The following is a 9,024-nucleotide window of genomic DNA, read 5'->3' on the forward strand; positions in this document are numbered from 1 at the left end:
AAGAACAGTCAATCAACTCTCAAAAGAAAACACTTTTTAAAAGTCGATTTTACAGATGATGACAAAAAAATGTTGTGGAGAAATACTGTGCAAATGACTAAATACAATTCCCAAACGCATTGATGAAAAAAATCCCCAGTGTTACACAAATGGGCATATAGGACCTATGAACACACTGGAATAATGGAATAACTGTGATTCATCACACATCATGCTTATCAGGAACAGAAGAAACTAACATTTTATGACGCAATGTTTTTATATATTTAATATAATCCAGAGCCATATATAGCTTTGTATGGCTCTGAAATAAACAGTGAAAAGTATCTCCATGTCTCGCTGTATCAGCCATAAACCTGACCTGAGTAATGTCAAAGTGTAGATATTCTCAAAAAAATAAGACTAATGTTCAGAGTTCACAGACACACAAATAGGTCAATGTATTGAATCTGAAGAGACACCTTTAGTTCCCTCTACTGGAGAAAGAGGTAATTGTTCTGCTTGTGTGTCTTCAGTCAATATAAATAAATAGTAATGGCGTCTTTTTGTAGGCCTAACTCTACCATGGTTGTCCAATCTCGTCTCTTTTATTTATTTTAGCCACAGATTTACTAGCCGTATTTCTTAACAAATCTGAGAATTTAAAAGGGATACGTATTTTTGGTAAAGATATAAATATCAGTCAATTTGCAGATGATACTGCCCTTTTCCTAAAGTATAGAGCGGCTATTCCCTTGGCTATTGACAGAATCAAGACATTTTCAATGGCCTCTGTATTGACTCTCAAACTTAACAAATGTGATCTCATGCCAATTCATTGCTGTGACTCCGTCAACATTGCCTCCATACCTGTTAAAAATGGGGGAAAAAAATGTTTTGACCCGCTTTTTCTCCCCAATTTCATGGTATCCAATTGTTAGTAGTTACTGTCTTGTCTTATCGCTACAACTCCCGTACGGGCTCAGGAGAGACGAAGGTCGAGAGCCATGCGTCCTCCGAAACACAACCCAACCCAACCAAGCCGCACTGCTTCTTGACACACTGCTCGCTTAACCCGGAAGCCAGCCGCACCAATGTGTCGGAGGAAACACCGTGCAGTTGTCAACCGAAGCCGGCGTGCATGCACCCAGCCGCCACAAGGAGTCGCTAGAGCACAATGGGACAAGGACATCCCATCTGGCCAAACCATTCCCTAACCCGAACGACGCTGGCCAATTGTGCGCCGCTTCATGGGTCTCCCGGTCGCGGCCGGGATCGAACCCGGATCTGTAGTGACACCTCTAGGACTGATCAGTGCCTTAAAACGCTGCGCCACTCGGGAGGCTTCATTGATATCCTCGCATCAACTTTGGATTTGATTAATAATGAAGGTTAGATTTGTTTTCTATTTTGTGACTACAACATAAACTTATTTAAAAGTAAGAACCACTCACTGACATCTGATGTTTTAATACTTTATACTCCAGCTATCTGTATCCCCTCATCTATAAGCCCACAAGAGTGACCAGTTCATCTGCCACCCTTATTGATAATATAGAGTCTGCTTACCATACTTTCCTCACATCTTTCAATTCTGTATTTTACCACAGCTTTCCTTTAGTTAAATCACGTAAGAGAACAGCAGATGGGTTCTGGAAACCTTGGTTTACAACCGGTTTTAAAAAATCCTCAGTTAAAATCCTGTATAAATTATGCAAATTCCAAAAAGTATAAGAACAAATTTACTCATCTACTTTGGATATCCCCCCAAAATTATTTTACAAACAAATTCCAAAAATCCTTAAATAATAAAGTCAACTTGGAAAATCCTCAATCAACTCTTGAATAAAAAGACATCTACAACTATTCCATCTCAATTTATTGTTGAAAAGAGGACCTACAGTGATCCTGATGTTATTTCATGTTAATTGTGTAACATTTTTGTGAATGTAGGTTCCTCTCTGTCAAACAAAAAACTGATGGAAATCCTTTGTATTACATTAAGGGACATTTCCCTTCTCTTCAGTTTGATCCTCCTGATGTAATGGAGGTGATGGAGATAATTGTTAACTTTAAGATATCAGCAGCAGGTCATGACGAGATTGGTTCCTCTGGGGAAATCAGTGTCTTCCTCGATTACTGAGCCTCTAAAATATATCTCCACCAAATCAATGCAAACTGTTATTGTTCCTAAAGATTTGAAAATTGCCAAAGTTATTCACCTCTATAAATCTTGCGATCCCAGATCTTTTACAAATTATTGCTCAATATCTGTACTGGCATGTTTTTCTAAAATCCTTGAAAAATTGGTGATTAAGAGAATGTTGAAACATTTAAATCGACACTGTATTCTATATGAGCACCAATATGGTTTTCGTAAAAACTACTCCACAGATATGGCTCTTTTGCAACTTGTGGATCAAATCTTTACAGCCCTGAACAACAATCTTTTTTTTTTACATTTATCCAAAGCGTTGGACACGGTTGATCATGAAATATTACTTTCTAAATTGCATTATTACTGTTTTCATGATTTTATATAAAATTGGCTATATATTTATGTTTATGTTAGAGAATAATATGTTTATGCAAATGTTTAAATAATTTGTTTTATTTAGTATAGTAAAAGCTTCTGTCTTAAGCATCCTAAATAATGCCATAGATTCAGTTTTTGAAAAATAGTCAACTTCAAGGCAAAAAAAGGGGAAGCATGATGTAAACCTAGTATTCCAACTGATTATAAACTACTAACATGCTGACCAGACCGGACACGTTGCAAAATAAATTTAGAAATCCATGTTATTCAATTATTGCCCGCCAACGAGCGTCTGCGATGCTAAAATAGAACTCCTTTCTATTTCTGACGCAGATCGCGCTGAAAGTCCTGCCTCTCCCATCTCCTCACTGGTTTATAGAAGCAGTTACCCACGTGCCATCTCCTCATTGGTTATACCCACATGAGTGATTGAAAGACTAACTGTTTTGCCGGTCGCAAGTGCAAGCTAACTAGCCAAATTGCCATACATGTTTAATGCTTTTCGACCCGTCCCAAAATTAATGTCATTGGTTCAGAGTTTGTTTTGATATTTTAACCTGCGTGTCGTGATCGCGTTTGGTGTAGGGAGACAAAATAAATGTATGCACGATGGCGCACGCGCGCAGCCAGTTTGGGTTCTGTGTAAGGCCAACGACTTATCGCTGCGCCACGGAGTATGTATGAAAACAGCGGAGGAAAAAAACGTATATCTGAACATCACACGCTGCTATTTATTGCTGACCAGCAGATGTCACTAATGAATATTATGAACAGATAATGATGCTCTGAGTAATGAACCGTTTTTTCAGCAACAATTTGGTGAAAGGACACGTAGCTTTAAGAAAGCTTCGGTTTCCCATCAATACTAAGGGTCCGTTCGTAAATGCACTCTGGCTATCTACTCCGATTTCAGAGCACTCTCGTCAGAGCGTGCCAGAGCGCAGAATAACTGATGAATTTACCAACGCTCAACACACATTGAATATGGCAGGTGTCAGTAAACGTGGCAACGGTTACAGTCACCAACACTCTAGATAACCAACACTCTAGATAACATGAAAACAGCCATGGTTTTTTTTTGGTAATGGATCAATAAAGATGCATGTATTATTGTGTTGGTTAAATGAAATGTGTTGTCTCTTCTTGGCCATTTGTAGTGTGGAGATCCCAGATGGATGCCTGGTATTCTATTGTTGATGTGCTTGCTTCTCAAAAATCGACAGTGAGTGAACTAAAAAGTGTTGGTGGGGTCTCCACTCTCCAGGCTGTTCAATCTTGGTTTCATCAGACCAGAGAATCTTGTTTCTCATGGTCTGAGATTCCTTTAGGTGCCTTTTGGCAAACTCCAAGCTGGCTGTCATGTGCCTTTTACTGAGGAGTGGATTCCGTCTGTCCACTCTACCACAAAGGCTTGATTGGTGGAGTGCTGCAGAGAAGTTTGTCCTTCTGGAAGGTTTTCCCATCTCCACAGAGGAACTCTGGAGCTCTGTCAGAGTGACCATCGGGTTCTTGGTCACCTCCCTGACCAAGGCCCTTCACCCCAATTGCTCAGTTTGGTCGGGCGTCCAGATCTAGGAAGAGTCTTGGTGGTTTCAAACTTCTTCTATTTATGAATGATGGAGGCCACTGTGTTCTTGGGGACCTTCAATGCTGCAGACCTTTTTTGGTACCCTTCGCCAGATCTGTGCCTCCACACAATCCTGTCTCGGAGCTCTACGGACAATTCCTTCGACCTCATGGCATGGTTGTTACTCTGACATGCACTGTCAACTGTGGGACCTTGTATAGACAGGTGTTTGCCTTTCCAAATAATGTCCAATCAATTGAATTTACCACAGGTGGACTTCAATCAAGTTGTAGAAACAGCTCAAGGATGACCAATGGAAACAGGACGCACCTGAGCTCAATTGCAAATCTCATAGCAAAGGGTCTGAATACTTTTAATACATTTGCAAAATTTTTGAAAAATAACTGTTTTTCGCTTTGTCATTATGGGGTATTGTGTGTCGATTGATGAGTAAAAAAATATTTGATCTATTTTAGTAACAAAATGTGGAAAAAGGGAAAGGTCTGAATACTTTCCGAATGCACTGTACATGATGTCATGATAACCAGTCTGTGCATTATTAGTCCATTGCCAAGATGTCTGGAGTGGACCTTTACAGCACTGAGGAATGTACGCTTACCCTGCAGGATTGTTAGTTCAAGCTCCACTCCAGTGGTTCCCTCTCAGTCCTTACAATGCTGTTAGAAGTAGGCCTAAAGTCTGCCTCTGGTTGCATTGAGGTTTGAACATGGGTCACTTTTCAAGTGAGGGGGAATAGTAGCCTAGCTGGACATTCATGGCAATTGGTAGTGGATGGTTGGTTGCCCCATAATTCTGTTACTTTCAACATCTTGATGGGATGTAATGGACTTCAAAAATAAACACTGTGTCCAGCATAGGTTACCTAAATGGGCTTTACATTTTTCTAATAACAAAAGTAGACTACTTCCTATTTCATAATGAATGTCTCTGTATGAGTTCAATTAGGCCTATATAGTTTCATAAGAGTTTCTATTGTAAACGAATTGAGTTACAATTGTATCAGTTTATTTCAAATTGCAATTTTCTCATGTAAACAAATGGCACAACAGCCCATTTACAAATAACTATTTTGTATCTTTGAAACAAATTTTCAAAACTAGAATTACCTTCACACTGTCTTGCCTGCACCGGTAGAAAATATTGACAATTTGTTTTGTAATCAATCGTAAAGAGTTTCAAACCCCTTGTACAACACTACGAAATGCATGCTAATTCTGGCCAATAAGGTAAATGAGACAGACCACGTTTTGTGGCTCACTGCCAAGCTGTGTGGTTGCTACTTTTCCGTTAGATGGCGCCGTTGCAGCTGTATAGCAGCGAGCCATTTCACTACAAGGTTGACAACACATAAGGGGGAGTGAACGAGTGCACACTTCTGGAGAAGGGTAGAGAATCGGTAGCAGCCATAATAAATTGACTCAGTGATAAGACCCTAACTCAAGTGTCTACTGCTAAACATCCCGTGGCCCCTAAAGAGCCTTCCTCTGTATAGTTATGGGCCTGTCCATGCATAACTGCCAGGACCGGCCCGCTCATTACGTAGGGTTTCCACCACTTCCGAATTTGCCAAACGAAGTCCCGCCCCATTTAATTTCAACGGGAGCACTCGAAGAAATGGGCAGGGGATTGTGGGAAGGTGAGCTGGCGAACCCTTCTTATTGAGCAGATGTTTGCTTGAAAGTCTTCCATTCATGAAACATAGTTCTAGGCAATCACAACCAAAAGAGATGGAGGAAAGCCAATCCACGCTGTGTCTGGTTTTCCAATTCTATATGGTTTTACTTTGCTAGAATACAGAGTCAAAATCATAAGGTCAAAAGCATGATTGCAGAGATTGTTGGTGTTGATGCTGAGTGAAGAGAGATTTGCACAACAATGTTTGCTTGTGCTGCTAGCTAGCTATGAACATCGAGCAACCTAAACCTCAACACTGAAATTGTGAAATGTCCCACCAAAGGATAGAAATCACCAGTAACATAAATTAAAAACATTGTAAATGATACACTAAGCATGAATTGTCCATGTAATATGCCACCAATGGTATTATGGTATCTTGATTCTCATATTATAGCTCTTTCATTATACTGGTGTCATGACATTGACGATTATAGCCAACTTCCTGTAAAACACATAGGCCTACATACATGAATGGGTTTTGGGTAAAGGATAGTGGCTTTGACTTGCAAACATTGTTGTGCAAATCTCTCTTTACCCACTATCAACATCTCTGCAATCCTCCATGCCATTGACCTTCTGATTTTGTATCTGTATTCTACAATCATTCGCAGCAAATAAACAAGATAGAATTACAACGCTCCCCATGCCACATTTCCTTTTGACATTTTTCATTAGCCTACAAATTGCCAGCTCCTTATTTTCATATACAGTTCTGTACCTAGAATACAAGGGTTTCATTTGCACTATACAAGTGTTGCATTTGCAGTAAACAATTTAATGTCAATATGCAAATGTTGTGTGAGTCTAGCTATTCTCTGCTTCAGATGTACAATGACAAGGGGCACATTGATTGCACATGCCCATTAGGCCAGTTATGCCATCATACTGAAGGCCTTTGGCTGCATTGGTGATGCATGTCACTATGATAAGCTGCTAAATGTGTTCACATGGCTGATATCCTGAGACAGTGACAATCAAATAAAACCAATTGGAGAGCTCACAACTGGACAAAAAGGTAATGTAATTTGAGAAAGTAACAAACAGACAAATTAGAGACTGATCCCCTTCACACCTTTTTATTGCAGAATTGTGATCTGTGATGAATGAACATTGACACTCGTTCATTTTGAATAATGATTTTAAGTTAAGAATCAAAACAAGTTAAACACTTCAATGAATCAACATTGAATGAATAAAAACCTAATAAAAAAAATGTACAAATAATCTAACTTGTTTGTAAATATTAGACATCTTAGTGAACATAATTTCAGATGAATAAAAAAGTCCATACCAGAGGTGATCAACCTTGCTCCATTCCCTGATCTACTGGGTAAGCAGACTTCTATTCCAGCCCAGCAATAATACACATTATCATAAACTCATTAGGTTTGATAAGTTGAATCAGGTGTGCTAGTGCTGGGCTGGAACAGAAGCCTGCACACCTCCAGGAGGAGGATCGTCTTGCTACAGTTGTAATACGTTTGTAGCCTAAGTTGTGTATGACTTGTAAATGTATTGTTGAATAAAACATTTGCTACCATAAGTGCACATACAACCCAAGGCATACAACGATGTGCCAGAAGTCTCTTGTGACATGCACTGTACAATGACAAGGGGCACACTTCATCTGCAGACATGCTTTCACAGCTCTCCATATGTGAGGACAGACATCACAAAGAAACAGGCTTCACTTTATTACAATTAGACAGCCCTGACTATTATCTCTTTGTCTGTCTTCAGTTTTCCTCTCTAGGGACTAAAACTGGAGAATATTTTCATATTGTCATCCCACCCTATATTAACTAGTCTACCTACACCCTTTTAAGACAGCTGAAGCAGGAAATCCTTTCACCCTCTTCCATTGCTGTTATCTATACTGAACAAAAATATAAACACAACATGCAACAATTCCAACAATTTTACTTAATCAGTTAATTTAAATAAATAAATTAGGCCCTAATCTATGGCTTTCACGACTGGGCAGGGGAGGGCATAGTCCCACCCACTTGGGAGCCATGCCCAGCCATGGTTTTCCCCCACAAAAGGGCTTTATTTCAGACAGAAACGCTCCTCAGTTTCATCAGCTGTCCGGGTGGTTGGTCTCAGACGATCCCGCAGGTGAAGAAGCCGGATGTGGAGGTTCTGGGCTGGCGTGGTTACACAGGATCTGTGGTTGTGAGGCCGGTTGGACGTACTGCCAAATTCTCTAAAACAACAGAGGCGGCTTATAGTAGAGAAATTAACATTAAATTACTTGGCAACATCTCTGGTGGACATTCCTGCAGTCAGCAAGCCAATTGCACGCTCCCTCAAAACTGGAGACATCTGTGGCAGTGTTGTGTGACAAAACTGCACATTTTAGAGAGGCCTTTTATTGTCCCCAGCACAAGGTGCACCTGTGTAATGATCGGCTATTTAAATTGCCTTTTTTAAATAAAAAATGCCACACCTGTCAGGTGGATGGATGATCTTGACAAAGGAGAAAAACTTACTAACAGGGATGTGAACAATTTGTGCACATTTTAGAGAAATAATATTTTTGTGCATATGGAATATTTCTGGAACGTTTTAATTCAGCTCATGAAACATGGTACCAACACTGCATTTATATTTTTGTTCAGTACAAATGCATTTGGAGCATGAATATTTAATTTACAATGATAAATAGGCAAACGTCAAGATAACAAGCTAATATGAAGTTAACGTTAGTTGGTGATATTTCAGTTAGTTCTGTAAAGTTGGCTAGCTAGCTAACAAGCAGCTCAATAGCATACACAGCTAGCTAAAAATACTTAAATTTTTTTGTATTTACTTACTTGAATAGGTTCACGCCTACGTCCATGAAGCGGCCAATCTTTTAGAGCGAGGTTGTCGAGCTCATCCCTTCTCGTCGAAGCGAAGATTGACGAGGGCGGACATTTCTGAACTGACCAAGACGCAACTCCAACAACATAAAACCTCACATTATTTTGGCAAAAAACAAAGACGATTTAGCTCAACCGGTGGCATGTGGGCTTGTTAGGTGAGCGCTGATGCCGTCCTGTGATAAGCAGTGGTCACTGTCAATAGCGCAAAATATTTCGCTTGTCCTTTCCGAGCACGCCTCTCCAGGGTGCTATTGGAGACGCGAGGCTTCACCAACTTGTCATCCCCCCAAAATATTTTAACATAAATCATGTAGCAGATATAGATTACATCATGCAGGTTTCTCCGATCAAATAGCCTAACCTAAATGGCACCCAAT

General features: G+C 39.9%; 1 long non-coding RNA gene across 1 annotated transcript; it reads right to left on the minus strand.

Moving 5' to 3' along the window:
- Window positions 1-6,840: 6,840 nt before the first annotated feature.
- LOC139537639 (uncharacterized) lies at window positions 6,841-8,934 on the minus strand. Its single transcript, XR_011667574.1, has 2 exons — window positions 8,597-8,934; window positions 6,841-7,986 (listed from the first exon to the last, which is right to left on the minus strand). It is a non-coding gene; the product is annotated as an uncharacterized lncRNA (long non-coding RNA).
- Window positions 8,935-9,024: the final 90 nt, after the last annotated feature.

The sequence above is a fragment of the Salvelinus alpinus genome, chromosome 13, assembly GCF_045679555.1.
Source record: "Salvelinus alpinus chromosome 13, SLU_Salpinus.1, whole genome shotgun sequence".
Lineage (NCBI taxonomy): Eukaryota > Metazoa > Chordata > Actinopteri > Salmoniformes > Salmonidae > Salvelinus > Salvelinus alpinus.